Here is a 12760-nt window from a genome sequence, read left to right as displayed (position 1 = left end):
ATGTAAGACTTATATCCTGATTAATTTTCAAAATGGCTCTCTCTGTCAATGCTTTTTCCTTGTTTTTCTTTTTGCGGTTTTTTTTTTGTTGTTGTTGTTATCAATGACTGATGTTTTAAGTAGAAGACCTCTCATTGTATGAGGACATTATAATTAATACAGCACATTAATTAGATTAAACCTTTTCACTATATCCATGTATAAAATAAAGAAAATATGATGACTGGAGATTAGAAGCTAAATCAAAATTAAACATTTCTTATTGTACCAACTGCCCAGCCTGGTGTGGCCCTGGTAGGGACAGAGTGGCTTGGTTCTTGCCCCTGAGACAGGGTGCTGGTGTGAGCTCATGAGGGTCCATGGCTGATGTTGGCAAAAGACTTGCTTGTGAAATAACATCCATATTTCCTGGAAGCAGTACTAGCAGTGGAGGACTCTTACCTTCTGAGGAAGGTCCTCCCTGTTAATGTTAATGACTCCATAATAATTAGAAACCCCCAGAGTCCAGGAGTAAAGGGTGTGTCTTTGTTTCAGTAAAATGATAAACTCTGGTACCTTCAGGACAGCCCTTAATGCTTTGGAAAAGAACTCTAAACCCATGAGTTTAAAAATACATAATTTCTCAACTATGGAAAAATATAAGGATACAATATGAGTTATGAGGGGGTTCATGAATCTAAAGAAAAAAAAGCAGCTACACTATAATCTAGTTTAATCGTAAAGATACCAAAGGCTGGGAGATAAATCTGCAGACACATTCCTGGTTCAAGGTCCACCTGTGACACACCCAGTCTGTGCCCAGTTGTGGTAGAAATGGTAATTTCAGGACAGGGCCCCACCCAGCTAGCTTATCCTCTGTGCTTAACAGAGGCAGGCCTATTTCTGAATTCTTTTGCAATGTTAAAAGGAAATGTGTGCTTGCTGTTTCACAAGAATTATGATTCTGGGGTCATGGGATGCTGACTCACAGAATAATCAAAAAGAAAACTGGGGTAAATAATTAAATTGATATGTAAATAAAAAACTGGGCTTTTGATCTGCGTGAGATGAACTAGCAAAAAACAATAGCAGTTCTTCAGAACTTTTCTCTGGAGAGAGCTGAGCTGTCTGGAGATGTCTGGAGAGAGAAAACAGCTCTTCAACAATTTTTCTAACAGGATTTCTGACTTGGTCAGAAGATCCAAAAACATATTTTATAGCAGCTTTTTTGACTTTTGTCAGGAAACCTATGAGTTCTCCAGGTATTTTTTACAATTGTTTTACTAGGAGAGAGAGCTGTCTCAACAAGAAAGATTTTAGAATAGCAAGAAAAATCTGTCTAGAGCAGAGCAGAACATACACACACACACACACACACACACACACACACACACATACACACACAAACAAACACTGAGAGAGAGTAAGAGAAAGAAAGACAGAGACAGAGACAGAGACAAAGAGAGTGAGCCATCTGGAAAGCCATATCAGCTGAACCTAGGCTGCCAGCTTGGACACATTAATTTAATGTGTTTTACTTTCAGTCTCAATATTATAAATTAGAAATAAGTACAAAAATACTATCTAGCATTCCATTTGAAACTTCTTTTGTGAATTTCATATATGTAAGTACAGACTATTTATGTGATTCTCAACGCTCCTTTTTCTCCGTCCACCTGCTTCCTTGCCTCCCAATTACTTCTTAGATTTGTGACCTCTGCAACTATAACTATTACTGTTGTTGTGATGATTATTATAATTACTGTATATATTCAAAACCTACTGAGTATGATTGAGTGATGCTCCTACATATCTGAGTTTAAAGCTGACCACTTGGAGCTGGATAACATCAAGGAACCCATTTCAGCAGAAAATTAATTCTTCCTCCATAAGCCGCCATTGACTGAGTTATGTTCTTCATCTAGGAGTAGAGCTTTTTAAAATTCCCTTACCCAGTAAGCTCATCATGCCGATTGGTGTGGTTGGCCATTTTGTCAAGCTTGTGCAGGTAACTATATTGTTCAAATGTCCCAAATACTGAATCTCTGAGGTTTCTGGAAGATACCACCTCCAATATGTTGTCCTGGTCCTCCAGCTTGTACACTTCCAACCCCTCTTTCTTTCATGATGTTCCTTGAGTATTAGGTGTATATGTTGTGTTGTATATTTATTGATTCAGGCTGGGCACTTAACTGTCACTTATTTTCTGCATTCTGACAAGCTGTCTACCTCTATGGTAGTCTTCAATGAGCAATCAAGCTACACTTACTTGTGAGTGAAAGGATACATGTTTTTAATACCCTTAGAAGTAAAATAATGGTAATAGCTTCTCCTTTCCAGCCACATATAGATGGTAAGATTTACAGTATCAAGTAGAAGTTTCCATGAATGAAATGGGCTGTAAGTTCAATGGTTGGTAACCCCCAAGCTATAAGTGACAATATTGCAACATTGGGGCTATCTTGTCCCATTCTTAGAAAGTAATGAAGTGGGTTTTAAATTAAGGCGGGTCTTTCACAAATGTAAAATTCCCCCATACATCAACTAGACTATAAAGTATAATGATAATAAATACGCTGATTGTGACAATTTTAGGCTTGAAGCTGAAAAAAATATTTGATAGCAATGCAAATATACTTAAGTAGGGATAATCAGATATAAAAAATACAATAGTAATGAAGATGATGACATAGTTGCAAATGGTGGTGTTTTTAATCTTTAGAAATAATTTCAGGTGCTCCCAATGTTTCAATATGTATGTAATTACAATTTGTAGAAGAAAAAAACCTTCTCCAAGTCCATGTAAACCAGTGTCCAATGGCAACATAATATCTAATATGGTCCTAATTCTTATCATTCTACCCATACATTATCAAGTACTTTAAAATCTTAAAAGTCTATTCATTTCATAATCATTTAAAGTTATATAGAATGGGCTATGTGCTATTGTATATAAGCTACCTATAGATACTATTCTTAAGAATCTTATAATTTTAGCCTATTTTCACACAATTTTCAAAATGTTAGAATTAATATTCTAACTAGATGAAATTACAAGGATGAAAATACACAGAGAACAAAGGAATAAAATAGTGAATCTAAAGAAGTAGATCAGAGAAAAAACAAATAGTATCATAAAGATGTACAATGTACATTAAAGACATACATGATACCAGCATCACATCTAAAAGTTACCTAGTGGTGCTACTCTACATATTAAGGGCATTATGGAGGCAATTATAGAAGAAATCAAGATTCCTCTTTTCTTTTTCTTGGTAGATAGCTCATATTACTTAGATTCTAGTTGCTAAGGGAGTGACTCTTCTCCTAATCCCCACCCATAGTTTACCCCGGTTCCATCAATCCCGTGTGGAATATGGTTCCCCTTTTTCTCGCTGAGATGTCTCTAAAAGACTGCCACATATGGACTTGCCACATTTTAATAGTCTCTTCCCTCCACAGAAAACAGTTTGTCATTAGGAATACAAACAGCCCTCTGTCACCTGAGAGCTAAAATTCTCATCTCTGGTTCTCAGTACCTGGCTTACATCTCTTAACTTACTTTGACCAGACATTTTTTTATGTATAGATTCGCTTATTTCTCTCTCATTTCCCCTCTTCTCACTTACCAGCCAAGTTCCATTTATGTAAGTGCTTAGGGTCCTGAGAATTGAATACTAGAGCATTCAATCTTAGAATAATTTCTCTAACTGTTCGGACATTTGTGATTTTAAGAAAGTGTTTGCTTCACCCAAACTCCTGCTTTATAAGAAAGTATGCTTTGCATTAGAGAGAACCACACTAATCTTCAGCAATGGCACCACTGCATCAACAGTGATGAACCTCTCATTTCTTCACTATCTATCTCTGAAGCACAGTATCTACATGCAAATTTTATAATCACCTAATACTAAGACACACTCACACGAAGTATCCCTTTTTCTATTTCAACTCAAGGAGTCACTTGATAGCTGAAATTCTCATCTTCAGTTGAAGTGGAAATTTCTGTTTGTGTCATGTGATGCAGACTCACTTGATTTTTGCATATGCAGACTCAATGTGATGTCCTGCTGAGGCAAGACTGATGAGAAGACATACGATGTTTGGAGAGACTATAAGTAGGACTCAATGGACAGTGATGCAGGGCTTGCATAGCTAGCTGTGCAACTAACTCTTAGCTGGTCATGAGTCATCACCGATCTTGAGAGGCACAGCAGAGAACTGTTGGCCTTTCGACTGGTCCTAGTAGCTCCTGTTGACTTGTGCCGATTCTGTGGAGGCCTGGTGGTTTCTCCTGGATCCTGCAGCCATTGCTGATTTGTGGTTAGTGACACTACTGAACTGGACTGCTGGTATCCTGACAATGAAGATTGGAATCGCCCCTCAAAAAATCTACTTCTAAACAGGTCCACATCCTCTTGTCTTGTCTACCATGTTTTCTCCCTTACCTTTGGATGGTGGGCTAGAAAGTGGGTCAAAGCCTTTGAGAACCCTTATTAAAGTGTGCTTTGAAAAAAATCTAAGCCTGTGTTTAACCCTCAGTGTGTGGTTTACATCTCTCGACTTATTTTGGCCGGCCATTTTTATATCAATCATTTTAATGTGTAAAAATCCTTAATGTGTTAAAACTACAAAATAGTACTACTGCTCAGTAGTAGTTCATTCTGGGCCAAAGAGTAGAGGTTATATCATTGTCTTTCATTGTCCTGCCAGTCTCTAGATCATAAACTTTCTTCAACTGTGTTGAGGACAGAACATTGACTCCACAAAAATGATCATATCCTCTTCCATACGTCCTGTGACTCCTCACTCACTCTACAGGGCATACACTAAGAAGTGAAGTAAACAAAGTCTTAAGCAGAGATATAGGTGGCCTTGGAAGCAAGAAGGAGAGAATGTTTGCAGAGGACTTCCAAGCCCAGACAAGCAAACTCTCCCAGAAACCATAAGACAGACCATAGCCTCTTCTGAAGGCCTCAGAAGAATGGAGCCCTGCTGACACCATGGTCTTAGTCCAAGGACAGATTTAGGACTACTGTGCTCCAAAACATTTAGAAAATGAGAGATATTTTGTTCTGTAAGTCATAGAAGTCTATAGTGCCTTACTGTTGGGGTTATAGAAATTAGATGTGTAAAGTGACTGTTAGCTAGCAGGAAATAAGCAGTAGATAAATAAAGAAGATCTTGTCTGAAGAGTGCATGATGACACACTACCTACTAAGGTAGAAAGGAAGGTGAGAAAGGACATATTCATATACCTGTTTCATTTTCACTTTTCTAATTTTAGTAGTTTCTTTTGAGAATTTCGCAGAATGTATTTTGATCACGGGGATACCCCACCTCTTCCCACATGCATCTCCAGCCATTCTCTGCTTACCTATCTTAATCACTTTTAATTGCTGTGATAAGGCACCATGACCAATGGAACTTACAAAAGAGTTTATATCTTCAGAGGGATCGAGTCCTTGGACGTCATGGGGGGAGCGTGGCATTATGCAGGTGCACATGGTGCTTGAGCAGTACCTACATTCACAGATGCAAATCAGAAATAATGAGCCAACTGGGAATGGCATGGTCCCTTGAAACCTCGAAGTCCACCCGGGTGTCAAACCTCTTCCACGAAGGCCAGACCTCCAAGTCTTCCTAACCAGTTCTATTAATTGAAGGCCAAACATAAAAATAAATGAGTCAATCAAAGCCATTCCCACTGTAACTACCATGCCAACCAACTTTGTGTCTTAAAAAAGAAAGAAAGAAAGAAAGAAAGAAAGAAAGAAGGAAAGAAAGAAAGAAAGAAAGAAAGAAAGGAAGGAAGGAAGGAAGGAAGGAAGAAAGAGAAGAAAAGAAAAGGAAAAGAAAGAAAAAAGAGAAGAAAAGGAGAAAAAATACACTTGGTACTGCCCAAGTATATATGATGTGTGCCTTTCCACTGAAGCACGGTTCACATACCAGGGGCCATTTCTTCTTCCCACACATTAAATTTCTTAGAACAATAATCTTTAGATTATATATAGGTATGAAATTCTTAAGAATAAAAGATTTTTTAAGTATTTTACTACGTTATTCAGAGATTAGCTTTACTACACTGAACTGAGGTAAGTGCATATGTGTTTGATAGAAACTATTAAAGAAAATCGGTAGAGAATAATGATAATAATAAATATAAGAATAAAAGTTTTTTTTAAAAAGTATATTCAGAAATATATAAAATTTGGTAAACATGGGCATGTCTTCAATAAATAATTTCTTATTTTATTTATCCTCTTCCTGTCTGTCTGCCTGTCTGCTGTCTTTCTGTTTCTCCCCCCCTCTCTCTCATGTGTGTGTGTGTGTCTGTGTGTGTGTGTGTATGTATGTATGTATGTGTGTGTGTGTGTGTGTATATATGTATGTGTGTGTGTGTGTGTATTCCTCTTTCCATATATATTGAACTGAATACAATGTCAGGGTTGGAAAGAAGGTGGAGGAAGATTATAGTAGGGATGGTTAAATCATAATTCTGGTTGATTTATTCCTATGTGAATTCTTTAGGTTATAAACTTAGACTTGTTTCTCTTTCTGCATACATTTTACATCAATAACGAGAGCTGTAATCTTACCCAAAACTAAATTCTTTAAGGATTTATTTCACTTGATTTGCCCCAAGAATGCTTACTTGTAGTTCGTTCTCCCTATACTTCCTTTAAAATTTTGACAAAAATAAATGAACCTGGTACTATGACATAACATTTTCCTATGACAAATATTTAAAGAAAAAATTACTAGTAACTTCCAAATTTTTCAGTACGCTAATTTATGGTTTAAGATTTTTCATCTACAAAAACTTCTTAAAATTAAACTGAATTTATATTTGTATTGTCTATGTTTAAAATCAATATTCCTGTGTGCATTAATGTAGAATAACATAGTCAAAAATGAAAGCGACATTCTCTAAGAAGAATGTAAGTAAATAAAATAATTTAAATTAAAAAATAAAATAAAAACAAACAAGCAACCTTTGAAAAAAATAGAACAAAACAATTTCTCGATCATAAGGAGTGAGGAGTCTCTATTGTGTTTACAGTTCATTCTTTTTTTTACTTGCTTAGAACCTATCCCAAGAGCACTGTGTCTAAGTTAGCTGGATTATAACGGAATGACACAATACAATTGACTATTCAGTGAGCGATTCTTCTGGATTAGCAGCAAGTCAGGTTGATGCTGATGTAGCCAAAGTGAATAAAAGACATGCAGGTACCACATACGGAGCAACATCTGCTTCCAAACTTGAAAAATATCTTCTCTAATCCCCAGAGCTGCCGTGGCTTTTCTTCTTAATTCTCTGTCTCTATGCAGAAAGCACTGTGAAAACATACCCTGACTACAGTTTTTGCATTTATTATAATTTTTACAAATATTAAATCACTACAATTTCCTTTTCGCAGTTTCTGATCCTGCAGTGAAACCTTCTAAAACCCGACGCAAATAGATTTGGCACGGCACAAACTTAGGATCTTGAAGAGAATCAGCCTCTTCCTTAAATGCATTCTTCAGCCCGTTTCTGCATTTGTCTTTCATAATAAAAATTATTTTTGCTTTTTGTATACACCTGCCAATACATTGGAGAGCAGTTAAACAAATAAACAAACTGTGTGTTTTACTGATTGTGCTGATTTACTTCACAAAGATCTCTGAGGGCCACCCTCTCATCCTGTGTATATAGCGGGCCTGCTGTGACTAGTGCCTTTTGTCTCCTCTATTCTAGCAAGGATCTTCATTTCCTTTCTTTATAAAAGGTTGAGCCAGACTTACACTGTACTTCTAATTACTTAATCTTCATTTTGTGTGTGTTTTGTGTGTTCTATATACATCTGCTTGCACGTGTGTGGTTGTACGCATGTGAGGAAGTGCCTACACCCTTTTGTGCAAGTGTGACAAAGGGTGTTTTCTTGAGTTGTTCTTGGCCTCATTTCATCTCGTGGGTGGCAGGGCTGGTGTTTCTGGTTGGCAGTTTCTAGCTACAGTGCTCACGTGACCTCTGGCTGAGAAACATGGCGGCTGCTGGTTTGACCAGTGGCCGATTTTAAATAAATACTTCAACAATGAAGGCTGCTTCTTTCATCTGAAGCCAGAACTTCCCGAACAACTAGTCTAGGGAGGCATCTTGTCCTGGGATTCCCTGTTTCTTTCTCCCATGAACTGGCTGCTGCTACACCAGCCTGGCTTTTACACTGATCCTGCGGTTTAAACTCATGTTCTCACACTTGTGTGGAAAGAGCCATATCCACTAATTCATTTCTTCAATCATATGCTGTTTATATTTTGATAGCTGAAAATTAAGAACCTTTAACACCTCAGAATTCTAGGTTGATCTCTGGAATGTATTTCCCGCTTTTCTCAAGTAAGTAGCTGCTACTATAGGAAACAAGTCTATCGATCCAGTATCCAGAAAATTTTACAAATTAATTGGCAATAATATTCGTATGGAGGTTCTTTCACAAATTCAACAAGCACAAATTTTTCTGGAGTTAATCAGTTGTGTCTGTGTACCATTCAAATTAAAAGTGGGTCATCACAAGTGGCTTCCCTCCCCCCATGATACAGACTAGAAAGAGCTGCTTGGGACTGTTGAGACGATTTTCTCTCAGAAAGCTGGTAAGAGTGGACACTGACCTTTCATTTTAATCTCTGTTTTTTTTACTCTATAACTTTCTTTACTCTGCACTCTATTTACACAATCTGATCAGAAACCAGGATATGCCCAGAGTCTATTTTAATACATCCCTTTTCTGTTTATTAATTCTAATCTTTTTCTGCTTATGTGAATTAAGTAGAGGTTAATGTGAAAATTCTGAATTCTGTTTGGAGTGCTGCATAAAGCACTCATGTTTTATAATGAAGTGAGCAGCATGACCCTGGTCACATCATGAGGCAAACATTTCCTATCTGAAAACTCAAGAAACATCGTCTAACAGGATTATGGAACTATTTTGGGGAGATTTAAAATAGTTTATTGGATTTTTTACTTTACTTTTAATGAATAAAGTGCATTTGGATGATGCATTAATTCTCTTGTCACTTTCAACATTAAAATTTCCACTTTTTGTATTCTAAATGAAGATGGAAGTCATTTATATATTCTTGTTTTCTAACACTGACCAACAGTGGTATTGTCGTGCTATTTTCTGAGGCTATTGATTGTTTCCAAACCTTTTTTTTTATATTAAGATTCCAAATAAAAATAATAAGGTCATAAGAACATCCTTTTAACACCCTTATATTTGGTTAGCTTTTAGACTAATGAATAGTCATTGTATTTTATTTCTACAGGTGATCCACCATTTCTTGCTGCATGGTAGTTTCATACTATAGAGTATAACAACTGGCTTCCTTTCATTGAATATATAATCGGTACATTGTGACCATGAGCTACACGCAACAAGCGGCCTTAGAATTATTTTATGGTTATTCATGTTCTTATTAGAATCCATTGTGTATGAGCAGCACCTGTCATTCTTGGATTACTGTAATCTGACCTATTGTCTTTAGATGCAGCTCTATAGGCAACCAGCATTGGGAAAGTAACGCCTGAAGAGCCTATTCAGGGAGAAGTACAATGTCAGAGGATTGAGCATTACATCACCAGGTGATATGAAGCTATTGTACTGATTCCATATCCACAGAAAATTCAATGAGTCCTCAAGTGCATTTACTCAAAAGAAAACAGGATAAAAGGCAGAAGAGGAAGGGTGGAAATAATCAGCTCTATTCTCCAGGCAGACAGGATCCCTACTAAGCAGAGTCCTTCAGGATAGACTGGATCATTTCCCTCAGGAACAAGAAGGAAGCTGCTTCAGACCTGTGTGGCTTTCTCACAAACTACTGTTTTGTTTTTTCTGGAGGAAAGAACATAAGGGACAAACCTGAGAGCTATGCCATGTGTCCTCAGTAGGCTTGCTTCTAGTTTGTCCACCAGCTTTGCTCAAGATGGAGGCATCTTTTCCATAAAACAGTTCAAACGCTGTAGACTGGAGGACAGCAGTTCTATCTCCCTTCTGCCTAAACTGACAGGTCAGGATTTGGTTTCCGGCTATCCTGTAGGCAAGCAAGTCCTTGTTCAGTGTGATAGTGCAGCTTAGTAAGCCATAGAGTCAGTTACTAAAAAATTATCTTCTACATTCATTATATACATGTACAAATTTATAAAGTGATGCATAGATGTGAATTATTATACATATGTATATGTGTTTTATGTTGCCTCCATTTGAATTGAGTCCACTATAGAAAGTAAAGCACTGCTTCATGAAACAATAATCACCTTGTCTTTTCATGCGTGTTCAGAAATTGCTCTATGTGAGCAGCGTAGGGCCTGAAGTATACAAACCAGTTCATCAAAATAGCTTATGAGCAACCTATTACATATGAAGCTCTGCCTTAAAGTCTTATTAAATTATGATTTGATTTCCATTTGACTATGCATTTTAGCTAAGTATTTAAATACAAACCTGTTACCTGGCTGACAATTAAGTGGTCTTTCTTAGTGTGGTACTAAATCCTCATGAGACTGTTTTGTTGTTGTTGTCCTTGTTCATGTGCGTATATGAACACACATGTTTTTACATATATGTAAATGCATGTATAGGATGTACATGCAGACATGTGCACGTGTCCTTAGAGATGTGACATTGGTCTTCCTGCCTTCCTCAGTCACTGTTAGCTTTATTTACAGAAGGATTTCTCACTGAGCTCTGTTCTTATCCGTTTGACTAGGTCATCTAGCTGGTTTGCCATGTCTTTCCAGCTTTTCTGTGTCTTCAGATCTGACCTCTGATCCTCACTGTGGCTCAGCAAGTGCTTTGTCCGCTGAACTATCAGGCCAGCCTCTTATATAACATTACCTCTCAAACGCTGAGTCCTCTTCAAATATATGAACATGAGTCTCTTTTCGAGGTGGCAAAGGTGCGTAGGGAGGAGTTGATCTCTTGATGTTTTTGTTTAAAGCTCTGAATGCCATACACTTTAGAGATCTGCCTTACCTGTCTCCCCTCAAGATTTGTTTTTGTATTTGTTTCATTCTATGAGTAGAATTTTTTTCTTTTTCTCTCTGCATGGACGAAGGCCATACCAAAGTCCCTTCTAGACTGTTCTAGCCAGGTTAACGACTTAGTCAGAGTACCAGAATATGTTTGCATTCAAACTGGCCTTGTTTACAGTATTTTAAATTGACTTTACTAATATTTTGCATGTATTTTTATTAAATTATTTTATTTATTTATATTCTTAATGTTGCCCCCTTCCTGTTTGCCACTCTAAGTTCTTCACCTCATCCCCTCTCCCCTTTGCTTCTGTGAGGGTGCTCCCCCCACACCTCCCCACACACCTCATCACTACCAGCATCTGCCTTCCCAGGGGCATCAAGTTTCTACAGGATTAAGCAAATCCTTTCGCACTGAGGCCAGACAAGGCAGTTCTCTGCTACATATGTGTCAGGGCTATGGACCAGCCCATGCATGCTCTTTGGTTGGTAGCTTAGTCTCTAGAAGTTCTGTGGGGTCCAGGTTAATTAATACTGGTGTTCTCCCTATGGGGTTGCAATGCTTTCCAGCTCCTTCAGTCCTTTCCTTACTATTTAAAAATTAAATTAAAAATTTAAGCTTTGCTCAATCTTGGAAACTTTGGAACTTACGGAAGTCCATATAATTTATAGATAGATAGATAGATAGATAGATAGATAGATAGATATCATAATATATTATATATTTTAAACATTTTTATCATTAATTTATGTGCTTGACATATTTTTGCATCTGTGGATATCTGTGCACCCTGCATGTGTGCCTGATGATAATGAAGAAGATAAGGTATCAGATGACCTGGAAGTGGAGTTACAGAGAGTTGTGAGCAGACGTGTGTGTGTTGGAAGTAGAATCTTAGTCTCTTGGAAGAAAACCAGAGCTGTTTCAAAGCTTTTAGCCATCTCTCCAGCCATGGTTAGTTTTTTTTTCTATTTACAGGGAAGACCAAGCAAGCCAAACAGCATGACTGGATAGAACATAAACCCGTATATTTATTAACAACTTGTCTGTTATTTTATCACTGGAAGAACTTAGTGTCTCCTTTCCAGTCACCTCTACTAAATTAGGGAAACTCTGCTCCCTCCTTTTTGCCTTGACACTTATAAACTTCTTTTAGTGTCTTCAAAGGACTCTAGTGTCTCCCATTGGATCTGTGACCTTTTAGAACATGAAATACAAGGAAGACCTCTAGAGCTTGTGAATGTGTTGTTAAACTTCAGAAGGAATAATTGGCCATCTAATCCATTAGGATTATCCTTCCTTCATGATTTTAAAGCTAGCATTGTAAATTATACCAAGCAAACCAACCCCCAGTTATCTAACACCTCACAGTTACATTGTACTTAAATTTTAGATGATTTAAGCAGTAACTTGATCAGTCAGTTTCTTTTAAAACCAATGACATATGTGTATAAAATCTGTTATGTTTTCTTATTTTTCCAGCTACTTTATTTTTGTTACAAATGAAATATAAAAAGTCTGTATAGAAAGAGTGACAGCTAGCACATTTTTATGCTTTTAGGATCAACCAATTTCACGCATTTAAAATATGGACATATTTATTTGGGGCTGCAGTTTAGGCAACACAGAGAAAGAAAATACTTGTGATAATAAGATGCATCAATATATTCTGCACCAAGTTCTCCAACATATACACTCACGGTGTTTATTAAAATACATATTTTCACTTATTAACATTCTGGCACATATTTTAAAAATGATGTTTA

The 12760-nt window shown here is 37.0% G+C and overlaps 1 non-coding gene across 1 annotated transcript; it reads left to right on the top strand.

The window, feature by feature from the left end:
• The first annotated feature begins 1122 nt into the window (after positions 1–1122).
• On the top strand, positions 1123–1185 carry LOC114632549. Its single transcript, XR_003713108.1, has one exon. It is a non-coding gene; the product is annotated as a U7 small nuclear RNA (small nuclear RNA).
• The last annotated feature ends 11575 nt before the right edge of the window (positions 1186–12760 follow it).

This window comes from Grammomys surdaster, unplaced genomic scaffold, assembly GCF_004785775.1.
Source record: "Grammomys surdaster isolate TR1022 unplaced genomic scaffold, NIH_TR_1.0 373, whole genome shotgun sequence".
Classification (NCBI taxonomy): domain Eukaryota; kingdom Metazoa; phylum Chordata; class Mammalia; order Rodentia; family Muridae; genus Grammomys; species Grammomys surdaster.
Note: the sequence above shows the minus strand (reverse complement) of the source record. Positions and strands in the feature narration are given on the sequence as shown.